At 45.6% G+C, this 12,888-nt stretch overlaps 1 protein-coding gene across 1 annotated transcript in view; it reads left to right on the plus strand.

Moving 5' to 3' along the window:
- Window positions 1–1,389: 1,389 nt before the first annotated feature.
- Window positions 1,390–12,888, plus strand: part of BLK (BLK proto-oncogene, Src family tyrosine kinase) — a 51,864-nt gene continuing 40,365 nt past the window's right edge. Inside the window, exon 1 of the mRNA XM_005886684.2 lies at window positions 1,390–1,535. The gene's annotated coding sequence lies outside the window, so the exon portion shown is untranslated. The remainder of the gene's footprint in view (window positions 1,536–12,888) is intronic.

Consider the following 12,888-nt stretch of genomic DNA (forward strand, 5'->3'; position numbering starts at 1 on the left):
AAACTAGAGAGCAAATGCTTAGGTCCAACTCTCAGGTGTCAGGAAGTGACTATAAAAATAACACCTACGATTCACTGAGCACAGCCAATTCTGGGCATGGTTCTGGGCCCTTTGCTGTCAAGGATGGAAGAAGACAAAGCAGTTTTTCTAAAAGATCAGATTTGGCACTTGGATTAGACATATTCACATCAGCTACCAGTTATTTGGAGTTCTCATGTGCTAAATACTGTAATAGAGGCTTTTTATACATTAATCCGTCTTTTCTCACAAAAAAATCTTTTGGGGAAAATAAAATAGATTGTTTCCAAGGAGTCTTAGAACCTAAGATCTCTATGTTGCTGCTACGGTTGCCATGAACATCTGTCAAAAAAATCTTTCCTGCCAGAGACTCACAGCGAATTACTCTCTTAATCCTAAAATCCAAGGGAAGGGACTCCATGAAGAAGCTGAGATTCTGAACTGTAGTCCCAGGGCAGGAGTAGAAGCCAATGTGTCTAAATTCTCTCCTTGCCCCCCGATATTGAGGTTCCCAGACATAAGGGCAGGAGAGGAGACCACCCACTGGCTCCCTTTGGTCCACAGATCAGAAAGTAGGAGGCCAGTGGCTCCCTATGTCCGGCTGAACCAATACGTCTCCAGAGGGCATCTCAGCAAACTTCTTGGTCCCATTGGCCCCTCAGCTGGTGTGGTAAAGGACGGCACCTCGCCACTCTAGATGTTACGGTCCTTCCCCATCAACTCCATCAGTCTCTGTTCCTCTGAGTTTTCACAGAGGAGTGACATAGTACAATTGAAAAGGCTCTGAGATCAGAATCAAGGACTGGCTAGAGTCAAGGGAATTTCCTTACTAGAGACAAGGGGATGAGCCAAATTTTTGCCGTCACTCCATTCTGTCACTTGCGCTCTTCGTATCCCATGAGCTGGGTATCATCAGGACTATTTGGAAGACAAGACAAAACCAGCACGGCTGGGAGATGGCCACCTCGCTCACACAGAGGGCACAAGGCAGCCGAACCCAAGCTCCTTCTTGCCCTGCAGACAACCCTGCAAAGCAGTGTGAAATACCTTGCAGGGTTAACTTGGAGGTTTACTAACTGTACCTACCAGGCTCGCTGCAGGAAAAACACCTCCTTGTTGTTAAACCAAAGCCCCTTGGGAAAACTTTCTGACGGCAGAGGGGCACAGTGACAAACGTGGCCCAGCTCCAGAGAAAGGACCAGCTGCTCGTGGTCCTTGCTCATAGGCTTTTCCTGGGCACAGTGAGCCCACGAAAGCTTTCCAAGGGCCGGTGGGAGGGGCGGGGCTCGGTGGAGGCAGCTGTGACCACAGACGGGGGTGGGGGGATAGCCTGCCACCTCGGCGGGTTCTTGCCATCGCCGGCAGGAAGCCACGAGCTACTGAAGTGACTGAGACGCCTGGGATGGGCTCCTGCTTCAGGATTGTTTCCGAGTCGCTGGTTGAAGCTAGGAGGCCGCTGCCCGATAAGGCGCGGCGATTTGAAGAGCTATGGTGAGCAGCCGCTGAATACTGCCAAGGTAAGACTCATCTTCCGCCTTCCTGACCATCGCATTTCCTCGTACAGCACAGACAGTGCTTAGGGGCCCGTGGAGACCCTGGGAGAGTGGGCAGGAACATTGTTATGGGTGTTACAGGGGAGAGGGAGGACTTTCTTAGGGTCTGAGCCCCAGTTGTGGATAGATTGCCCCGTTGTTTGTTCATTTCTATTTTAGGCGTTTTTTTTTTTTTATCTTATTTTTAATTGGAGGATTATTACTTGGCAATATTGTGATGGTTTCTGCCATACTTCAATATGGAATGGTCACCCAAGAGAGTTTTTTTGATTGATAAAACTTCAGTCCATCCAGGATAGAGTCTGCTGCTCAGCCTTTCAAAGCTGGAAAAGGTGGTGAATGTGCCATGGAAGAGAGACAGAAGGAGGCTGTGGGTGGGGTGAGGGTATGGATGGGCACTCGGGGCTGTGTGCTCCAGGCAAGAGCCTCCCTGTAAAGGAGGGTAAAGATACCATGGTGCCAAGCTGATGCAGGGCAGCAGTGACGTGTGGAGGGTCTGACTCAAGGTCAATGATTGCTTGTTGCTTTCACTTCATTTTGGTCTTCTTTTTACAATCAGGTTTTCCATTTTCCAGACATTTGGAGGTAGGGTGATGGAATAGGCTTGTTGCTGTTTGGTTGCTAAGTCATATCCGACTCTTTGCGACCCCATGGACTGTAGCCCGCCAGGCTCCTCTGTCCATGGGATTCTCCAGGCAAGAACACTGGAGTGGGTTGCCACGCCCTCTTTCAGGGGATCTTCCCAACCCAAGGACTGAACCTGTGTCTCCTGCATTGGCAGGTGGATTCTTTACCACTGAGTCACTAGGGAAGCCCCAGGATAGGTTTAAAGATGGCCTGTTTGGCTAAGAGAGCTCTTTGGCCAACTGTGAAAAGGAAAGAATAGTTGATATCTTGAGAGAATTTAAAAAATACTAGGATTTTGACAACTTTTCCAGTCATTTCCTAACTGGCCAAGGTGTTCACTCACCCTCAATTGCCACATGACCAAGGAACTAAAAAACTGTTATTATGGTGCTTCTGTCATTATAGAGAAGAATTCCACATGATCTATGTCTACACTCTTCCCTCCTGGAAGGGAGTTAGAAACCCCTCCGCTTAAGTGAGGACTGGACTTACTAGAGAGTATGGAGAAGGAAAACCGGTAACCCTGCAGTGGAGAATCCTGGCCCCAAGGTCAAGGTTAACATCTCCAGGGATAAGTCACCTTGTATTCATTGTCTAACTTTGGCTGCAAGGAGAAAAGTACTTCACCTCCAAGCTATTCCTTCCTCAAACCCCTAACCTTAGTCTAGTTATGAGAAAACATCAGACAAACCCAAATTGAAGGGCTACAGACTACTTGACCTTCAAGATTCTCAAGGTCATGACAAACAAGTAAAGAGAGGGAAATTGTCACTTCAGAGGAGAGTAAGGAGCAATGACAGCTAAATCCAGAATTCACATATGGGTTGGTTTGGAGCCTGGAACAACAACAACCTCAAAGTCATTAGTGAAGAATAGGTGAACTCTAAATAAAGTCTGGAGCTTAACAGCTATCACTGATGTGCCTCTCTTGGTTCTGGCAAGTGTACCATAGTTAGGAAAGACACCAACACTCAGGGAAGCTGGGTGCAGGATGCAGGGCAAGTCTCTATCCTATCTTTGTAATTTTTCTGTAAACCTAAAATTATTCCAAAATAAAAAATAAAAATCTATGCTCATCCTGCCTTGGAGCAGAAATAGTCAACATCTGAACATGCTTGGGACAACTGGTGTTCATGGCCTGGGGGGCCTACCCTCTCTTTGAACATTCTGGAACCCAGAAAGCCTCTTGCATTTTCTATCAGCCTCTCTCCCAACTCCCCACCTGCTTCTCAGAAAGAGCCGTATTTCCCTGTCTTCGTGGTCTTCCTCATCATTCATTTATTTTTTCATTCAACACACATTTCTGAGCCTTCACTCTGTGTCAGGGGGATTTAGGCCTAAGGACTGCACTTCTGTCTCCCAGCGGAGCTCACTGTGCTGGTTCAGGCTCCTGGGCCTCCAGCTCATGCCCAGCTACCCACACCTGACCCATCCCCAGTGGGGAAGCAGGAGGCCGAGCGTGGAGGCCAATAAGGGCCCAGACCTGGTATGGAATACCCGGATGGACTCTGCCATCCTGGGCTCACCCTTCCCCGCAGAATCTGTGGCCAGCCAGGCAGCACTGAACTGTGCTGCAAACACTCTTCCACGAGCAGAGCATCTACTGAGGAATACAGAGTCAAACTGGAACTCTAAGAGCCAGCTCCTGCTTGAGTGATGCCTGGGGGGCCTGGTCCCTGCACAGACCCTAGAATCTGCAGCATCCAGATGAGATCACCAGGGGCAGCAGCCTTGCTTTAAGGATCAAGTGTTTAGAGAGGTACCAGGGAGACAGAGAAACCCAACCCACCCCCCTCAACACACATACACGTTCACATACATACACACACATACACGTGCGTGCACTTGTGCTTCACAGGCCCGGCAGAGCAGGTGTGCCCTTGTTCAAAGGCGATGTCTCAACCAGATTAGAGAAAGCTTCGGAAGCAGACATGAAAGAGGAAAGAATTATGAAGCTGTGGGGAGATAGCATTTACATGAAAATCACAACGCTGAGATGAAGATCTGAGCTGAAGAGCGGTGATTACCGCTGGGCCTGCAGTCGCTTTCCTGTCACATCTCCTGCTCCACCACTGCTTCTGGAACACACCAGGCCCCTCCTGCTGGTCGCTCTGTGGTGCACCTCTCTTTCTCATCCAGGCAAGTCCCTCTTGTCTTGGCTCTCAGGATGAGCGCCCATGTCTTCTCTCTTGTCGTGTCAGCCGTGCCATGCCAAGTCGCTTCAGTCGTGTCCAACTCTTTGCAACCCCATGGACTGTAGCCCACCAGGCTCCTCTCTCCATGGGATTCTCCAGGCAAGAATACTGGAGCGGGTTGCCATGCCCTCCTCCAGGGGATCTTCACGACCCAGGGATGGAAACTGTGTCTCTTCTATCTCCGGCATTGGCAGGCGGGCTCTTTACCACCAGCACCACCCAGGAAGCCTGCTGCTGCTGCTAAGTCGCTTCAGTCGTGTCCGACTCTGTGCGACCCCATAGACGGCAGCCCACCAGGCTCCCCTGTCCCTGGGATTCTCCAGGCAAGAACACTGGAGTGGGTTGCCATTTCCTTCTCCAATGCATGAAAGTGAAAAGTGAAAGTGAAGTCGCTCAGTCGTGTCCAACTCCTAGCGACCCCATGGACTGCAGCCCACCAGGCTCCTCCGTCCATGGGATTTTCCAGGCAAGAGTACTGGAGTGGGGTGCCATTAGCCTACCAGTGCCCAGATCCACCCCTGAGTCCCCAAGGCATCTAGCACATGCCTGGGGCACTTTGTTGGCAGGTCTGCTGCCCCTCTGGATCTGGGCTCCCTCCAAACACTATCCAAAACAGGAGAGGGTTTTAGAAAGAGCTTGAAGCATGATGAGGGTGTTAAATAAGAATTGTTAACATAGATCAGTTCTTTATTTTTTCACCAAGAGGGCCAACTTACGGTGAGATATCTGGCTGTGTTTATTATAGTTAGACAAATGACCTATGTTTCAACTGTCCATTTTTACAGTTATTCTACCTTGTATTGCTACAGAAATTCTATAAAATTATTTCACGGTAAGATTCTTTTTAGTCCTACCATTTCTAAAGTAAATGAGACTTTTAAAAAACAAATTCTTTTTATTTTTTAATATTGCACTTGAAGATAGGATCAAAAGTAATAAACCATTTTATGATTTTATTTGGGTGGCTTTATGGGAAAGGCTGAAGTTTCCATTTCCTAATGGGAAGGAGCCATTTCCGTTTTGTGGTGTCTGTCCCTTTGTCTGTCTGGCGGACTCCCTCACACAGTCAGGGCTGTCGGGGACGTGTCAGGTTAAGAAGACTGAGAACAGGGGTGTACTGGCAAATGTTTAACCTCCAGCTTTCCGGGAAACACACACACACATAAGTTAATCATCAATTTTACTGGTATAAATGATAAGTAACACTCATTTACAAATATTAATATATGTAATACCCATTCTTATAAATTCCACATAGCCAACTGATTCTCCACAGAATGATCTTGTGAACTTTTGCCAAACTCTTGGACCCAAAGTCAAGCAATTGATGCACATGAACTTCACTGATATTTTCATTTATTCTAGGAAGTAAGATCAGAGTGAAACCACATGTGTGATCTGCACTTGATAGTCTGTGGGCTGACCCACTTCTTTACTAAATTGAATAACAGTATTTTATTACTTGAAAATTTTCTCCATGTTGAGGGGTGCTATCCACAGCTGCAAATGTTTTAAAGCAAAATCAACACTATTAATGTTTTTCCATCACTGTCTTAAGTCAGGGAAATCAACAAAAATGCATCAACCACACATGTGTTCAGTTCAGTTCAGTCGTTTAGTCATGTCTGACTCTTTGCGACCCCATGGACTGCAGCACGCCAGGCTTCCCTGTCCTTCACCAACTCCAGGAGCTTGCTCAAACTCACATCCATCGAGTCAGTGATGCCATCTAACCATGTTATCCTTTGTCATCCCCTTCTCTTCCCTCCTTCAATCTTTCCCAGCATCAGGGTCTTTTCCAATGAGTTAGTTCTTTGCATCGAGTGGCCAAAGTATTGGAGTTTCAGCTTCAGCATCAGTCCTTTCAATGAATATTCAGGAATGATTTCCTTTAGGATGGACTGGTTGGATCTCCTTGCAGTCCAAGGGACTCTCAAGAGGCTTCTCCAACACCACAGTTCAAAAGCATCAATTCTTTGGCGCTCAACTTTCTTTATAGTCCAACTCTCGCATCCATATATGACTACTGGAAAAACCATAGCTTTGACTAGATGGACCTTTGTTGGCAAAGTAATGTCTCTGTTTTTAAATATGTAGCCCTTGCCTATTCCTGTGGTATAAACACTCCTACCATAGCGATTTCAAGCTGCCAAAACATCTGGACTGAACATGCAGCTAGGAAACCAGAAAGGGGCAGGTAGCACATGGTTATATTGTTTCCACCCAACAGATACAACTGAGATAAACAACTTCAGGGTCAGAGATAGCAGTAAAATATCCAGGAAGTTTCCACATATATGTGTTAACATATGGTTTTTGTTTTTCTCTTTCTGACTTACTTCATTCTGTATGACAGACTCTAGGTTCATCCACATCTCTACAAATGGCCTGATTTTGTTCCTTTTTATGGCTGAGTAATATTCCACTGTGTATTTGTATCATAACTTCTTTATCCTATTGGCAGGGCAGGAAGAGATGCAGATGTAGAGAATGGATGTGTGGACATGGGGTCGTGGTGGTGGTGGGATGAGCTGGGACACTGAGATGTACCTGTACATATCATATACATATACACACCCCTCTCTCTGGGGGTCAGCAGAGCCTCGGTGAAGGAGCTACTGCACGAGTGCAGGCCTGTGTGTGCTGAGCACTTTGGGAAGGAAACGCCAGGTGTGCAGGATGGTGGCTCTTGCTGTTCGTGACACCCCAGCTACAGGGCTGGGGAGATAAAAGGGAGGTGGTTAGGAGCTTGCCCGAGGGACGTGAGCCAAGTCTGAGGTCAGAGCTGTGCTGCCGTGTTGCTCTTACTCAGGAGCCTCCGTGCTCAGGACTGGTGTGCTGGCTGACCGTGACCTCAAGAAGGTCAAGTCCCGACTGATGAAGCTGCTGCCTCCTCACCCCTGGCAGGTTGCCCTGCAAGAAGCTCTTTGGAAATTTTCCCTTGGTGGCTGCTTTGAGAGTAGCTAACCTCCCATGACCCAGGGGAGGGGTCTGTCACCTGAATGGGTCCTTTACTTCTGACTCTGTTTGTGGGTGGTGGGGGAGAATCTAAACACCAGAAGCTCACGTGGATTTAGATATGAAATTCCTCGTGTTCTTTGCGGGAACCAGTGTCCCCCTCAGCCCAGACTCAGATGCCAGGGATCCAATCTGTGCATGGTCTACCAGGAGTGAGGAGGTGCTCTCTCTCTGCTCTTTCAGCCACAAGCATAAGGTTTTGTGCTCAGTGGGGGCCTGTGGGGCTCTGACTGAGTCGTCTGGGGGTCTATCTTCTTCACCGGCTCACTTAGAAAGCCTTCTAAGCAGGGAAACTTAGAAGCAGGAGATCAGCCACAACCCTTTGGGAGAACAGGTTGATTTTGTACAGATATATCATGTATCTCCTTTCTTTCTAACTATAACAATCATAAAATACCAAAAAAAAAAAAAAAACCTTTTGGAAACAGATATGAGCCATCAGTAACTCCACCTCTGATTTCTACCCAAGACTTGCATGCCTTTGTTTGTTGTATGCAGCTTTTTATTACTGGAATCATAAAGGACAGAGACCTTTGGAGTCCATGTTTTTTCCTTGCTTTCTTTTTTTCATCTTAACATAAGCATCTTCCCCATGGCAACATGTCTTCACAATGATCATTTTTTCTATTTTTATTTAAATATTTAAAAAATTATTTTTACAATATTGTGTTGGTTTCTGCCATACAACAATGCAAATCAGCCATAATTCTACATATATTCTCTCCTTCCCTAGCCTCCTTCCCATCCCCTTATCCCATCCTTCCAGGTCATCACAGAGTGCCAGACTGGGCTCCCTGTACTACGCAGCAACTTCCCACCAGCTATCTATCTTACATACATATATACAATGGAGTATTACTCAGCCATAAAAAAGAAGGAATCTGAATCAGTTCTAGTGAGGTAGATGAACCTAGAGCCTGTTGTACAGAGTGAAGTAACTCAGGAAGAGAAAAACATATTTGTATATTATATTGTGTAGTATATTAACACATAGATATGGAATCTAGAAAAATGGTATTGATGGACCTATTTGCAAGGAAGGAATGGCCACAAAGATGTAGAGAATGGGCTTGTGGACACAGTGGGGGATGGAGAGAGTGGGACGAATGGAGAAAGTATTATCACAATGATCATTTTTGAAGCTGCATAATACTTCCTAATCTTAACTATATTTCAAACTGGACATTTAGTTCCCCCCCTTTTTTTTAACATGATAGAGGGTTATGATTGGGAACAAAATAACATGTAAATTGTAAAGTCCTTCTGAACTACATTGTACAGCCAAAGAATATTCTTCCCATTGTCCAAGGAACAACAATTATATAGAGAAACGAAAGACTTATTTGGGGGTGGAGTGGGGTGGTCTTGGATTTGCACTGAAGTCATGGTGATCGTGGCTTGAGTTCTTGTCTTCTCATCTAGCTCCCTCATTTTCAACAGCTATATTCGTTGGCCAGGGTTACTGATGTGGTCTTTGGCAAGAGAACAGACTTTCCTCTCTGTGAGATGAAATGACTCAGAAGGAAAGAAAACCCAAGGATTTGGCCTCATTTGTCCCACAGTCTAAACCAAGATTCCTAATCAGAGGTCCATGAATTGTTGTGCGGGTTTTCGGGGAGAGGAGTCCTGAAACTGAACACAAAATTGGATGTGTCTGCATGTAAGTGTACTTGGGAGTGACGGAAGTGTCTGTAGTTCACCAGGTTCTCAAAGGAGATTGGGGTCCCTGAAAATATTTTTAAAAACAACTGATCTTTCTTTCTCTCTTCTTCCCTCCCATTCCCTTTGGCAAGTTTGGTGTTGAAATGAAAGAATTCTAAAGATCTGTGCCTACATACAGAAGTCCAGATGTGAAATGGGGACCATATTATTCCCATCTGAGGAGCCTTTGGACTAGAACCCAAGTGTATCTCACTGCCTGATCTGTGTGTGCATACCCATTACGTGAGGCTTTCCAGATGGCACCAGTGGTAAAGAATCCGCCTGTCAAAGCAGGAGACATAAGAGACGCAGTTTCGATCCCTGGATCAGGAAGATCCCCTGGAGGAGGGAATGAATGGCTATCCACTCCAGTATTCTTGCCTGGAGAATCCCATGGACCAAGGAACTTGGCAGGCTATGGTCCGTAGGGTTGCAAAGAGTTGGACACAACTGAAGCAACTCAGTACACACACACGCACACACACCCATTATGCTAAAGTGCCCTATGGTTAAGAGAGTTGCTTCTCTTTTTACTTCTTTAACCAAAGCTAAATGCTAATGTGTTCAAGGTTCTGCCATGATTATGGCTATCTCTGGTTCTTCACTAAACTTCACTAAATGTTTTGATTTTTTTTTTTTAAGCCTTGCATTTCTCTCCAAGGAGTCAGACTGACACAGAAATATTTGTGGTGGTTAATTGTTCTTTCCTCCTACAAGCATTAACCATAGGAGATGAGCTGTGTTTATCAAACGGAAATGTTATCACTCAAGGCTTAAAGAGCCAAGGAAACTCTGAAGTCCAAGAGATTGAACCCAACAGTCCAACCCAGTGGGTGGGAGACTTGAGCTCATGATTTACTAAATACAAATGGACCTTTTCTCTTCAGATGTTTTTAGTAACAACAACCTACTTGGCACCTGTTGGTGACTTTGGCTTCCTAAATGTGTTTGATTTCCTTTCTGTCTTAGTAATCCTGTCCTGAATCTCCTTAAACTCAAGTGTTCATGCTGCTGCTGCTGCTGCTAAGTCACTTCAGTCGTGTCTGACTCTGAGCGACCCCATAGATGGCCTCCCACCAGGCTCCCCCATCCCTGGGATTCTCCAGACAAGAACACTGGAGTGGGTTGTCATTTCCTTCTCCAATGCATGAAACTGAAAAGTGAAAGTGAAGCCGCTCAGTCGTGTCTGATTCTTAGTGACCTCATGAACTATAGCCCACCAGGCTCCTCTGTCCATGGGATTTTCCAGGCAAGAGTACTGGACTGGGGTGCCACTGCCTTCTCCACAAGCGTTCATACCTGCAGGCAAAAAGATGGGGCAAAATTTAATCTCAAGTCTCCTTATTTCCTCTGAGAATTTCTGCTAAGTTAACCACTTATTATTATTACTGAAAACTGGCAGCCTTGAAAGAGCAAAGACTTCCTGAAATTTGGGAAATAATCATGCAATAGAAAAGAGTAAATTATAATTTCATCTTGGGCATCTTATATGTAATACAACATTAAACGGTAGATCAGTGTGCCTTATTGGCCTTCTAGTTTTGCCTGTGATCGATAATCAGTACATGCAATAACCCTGGCTTTTGATATAAATGGCATCTTTTTACCATTGCCCTAGAAAATTAGACTGTTTACTGTTTATGACAGGGGAGTATTAGGGAGAAGTGGGTGAGAAGGCATTTTATTATATTTGTGTTTTCTCTTCAATGCAGAAGACCCAGGTTCAGTCCCTGGGTCAGGAAGATCCCCTGGAGAAGGGAATGGCTACCCACTCCAGTATTCTTGCCTGGAGAATCTCGTGGACAGAGGAGCCTGGTGGGCTGCAGGCCAAGCAACTAACACTTTATAATAATATATTATTGTGCCATGGTTTAACAGTAATAACTCACATTTATTGAGTCCTTACTATGTGTTGAGGCACTCTTATAAGTGCGTTATATATTTCATCTTATTTAACACAAAATCATTCAGTAACTTGCTTTCATAAGAGCATTTTTGGCTTTTTTTGCCTTTGCCTCAATTTCTAGATGAGTCTAAATTACTCACTTTCAAGGTTTTCTGGGCAAAAAAGCATGACTGCCTATCCAAAAACAGGAATTAATTATTCAAGAAAGGCTGAAGCAAAGTCCTCACAAAATTTGCTGTACCCTTGATAGAATATTTTCATACTCTATCACAATCTGCTAAAACATTCGTCTCTACTGCCAGCTCTGGACTGAACCCAGGCAGAGAGTGCCTGGGTCCTGAGGCGCGTCCACACGTTGGGCCCCAAGGAGGCTGGTGCTGACACTGGCGTGCTTGGCTCCAGAACTGAGACCCCCAAACCTTAAAGGAAGTGTCAGCAGTTTGGGAGATGGGGATGGCAAAGTCAGAGGAACGAGGCTGAGGGCACAGAGGGGAGGACAGCTGATCTGTGGGCCATGATAAAGGCAGAGAGGGAGTTGAGAGGGGAAGAGAAAGCAGTCTCAAAGAGATATTTGCATACTGTACAAATATCACAGTGGCATTATTCGCAATAGCCTCATGGTTGAGTGGATAAATACATTGTTGCATGTATATGCCATGGAATATTATTCAGCCTTAAAAAAAAAAAAAGGAAATTCAAACACATGGCACGACATGGATGAACCGTGAGGGCATTACGCTAAATGAAATGTCAGTCCCAGAAGGACAAGTACAGTATGGTGTCACTTCTATGAGGTCCCCAGAGTAGTCAATTTTTAGAGACTGAAAGTAGAAAAGTGGTTATCAGGGACTGGCAGAGGGAGAAATGGGGAGTTTTTCTTTAATGGAGATGAAGTTTCAATTTTGCAAGATGAAGAAGTTCTGGAGATTGGGTGCCCAGCAATGTGAATATTTGTTCCATTACCTAACTGTACAGTTAAAAATTAAGATAGTAAATTTTGTGTCATGTGTATTTACCTAATTAAAAAAATCTTTTTTTGAGAAATAGAATAGGATAGAAAATACCCAAACGCATTGCTTGAGTGAGGACAAATAACATTGCATGAGCCTTTGTTTCAAGGCGTGGGGGCTGTGTGTGCACATGTGCACCTTGGCGTGTTCCATCTTGCAGGTGTACACCGTGTTCTTACTGAGGGTCAATCTAACCAAGAAAAAACCTTCTGATAAACACCACAGTGGACGACCTCAGACCACACAGCCCAGTAAGGCTTCTCATAACCTGTGTGGTTGAGCCATCCCTCCCCCGGGGCACAGCAGAAGGGTGGTTTCTGCTCTATGGTTCTCACCTCCCAAGGCATCTTTTCCACTCAGAAAATGCTCGTTAATTGACAAGCAGATCCCCTAGGAGGTCTTGCATTGATACTTCTCCATCTTCTCCCATTTCCCCAAGAACTAAACTCAGAAAACTGCGTGGATGTGGGAGAGAAAGGAAATGACTGTGTGCTCAGTTGCTCGGTCGTGTCCTGCTCTTTGCGACCCCATGGACTGTAGCCTGCCAGGCTCCTCTGTACATGGGATTTCCCAAGCAAGAACACTGCAGTGGGTTGCCATTTCCTTCTCCAGAGGATCTTCTCGATCTAGGGATCAAACCTGTCTCCTGAGACTCCTGCATTGGCAGGCAAATTCTTTGCCACTGAGCCACCTAGGAAGCCCTGAGAAAGGAAATGACAAATACTAAATTTATTCCAAAACTGCCAAGGGAGGGAGGAATGGAAGGGGAGAAGAAAAAAAGGAAGGAAGGTCGATGGCTGTGGTTTTGATTTCTGAGACTTGCAGAGTTTAGATAAACCCTCTGTAACCTCAGGAAGCTC

The sequence above is a fragment of the Bos mutus genome, chromosome 8 (assembly GCF_027580195.1).
Source record: "Bos mutus isolate GX-2022 chromosome 8, NWIPB_WYAK_1.1, whole genome shotgun sequence".
In the NCBI taxonomy this organism is placed as follows: domain Eukaryota; kingdom Metazoa; phylum Chordata; class Mammalia; order Artiodactyla; family Bovidae; genus Bos; species Bos mutus.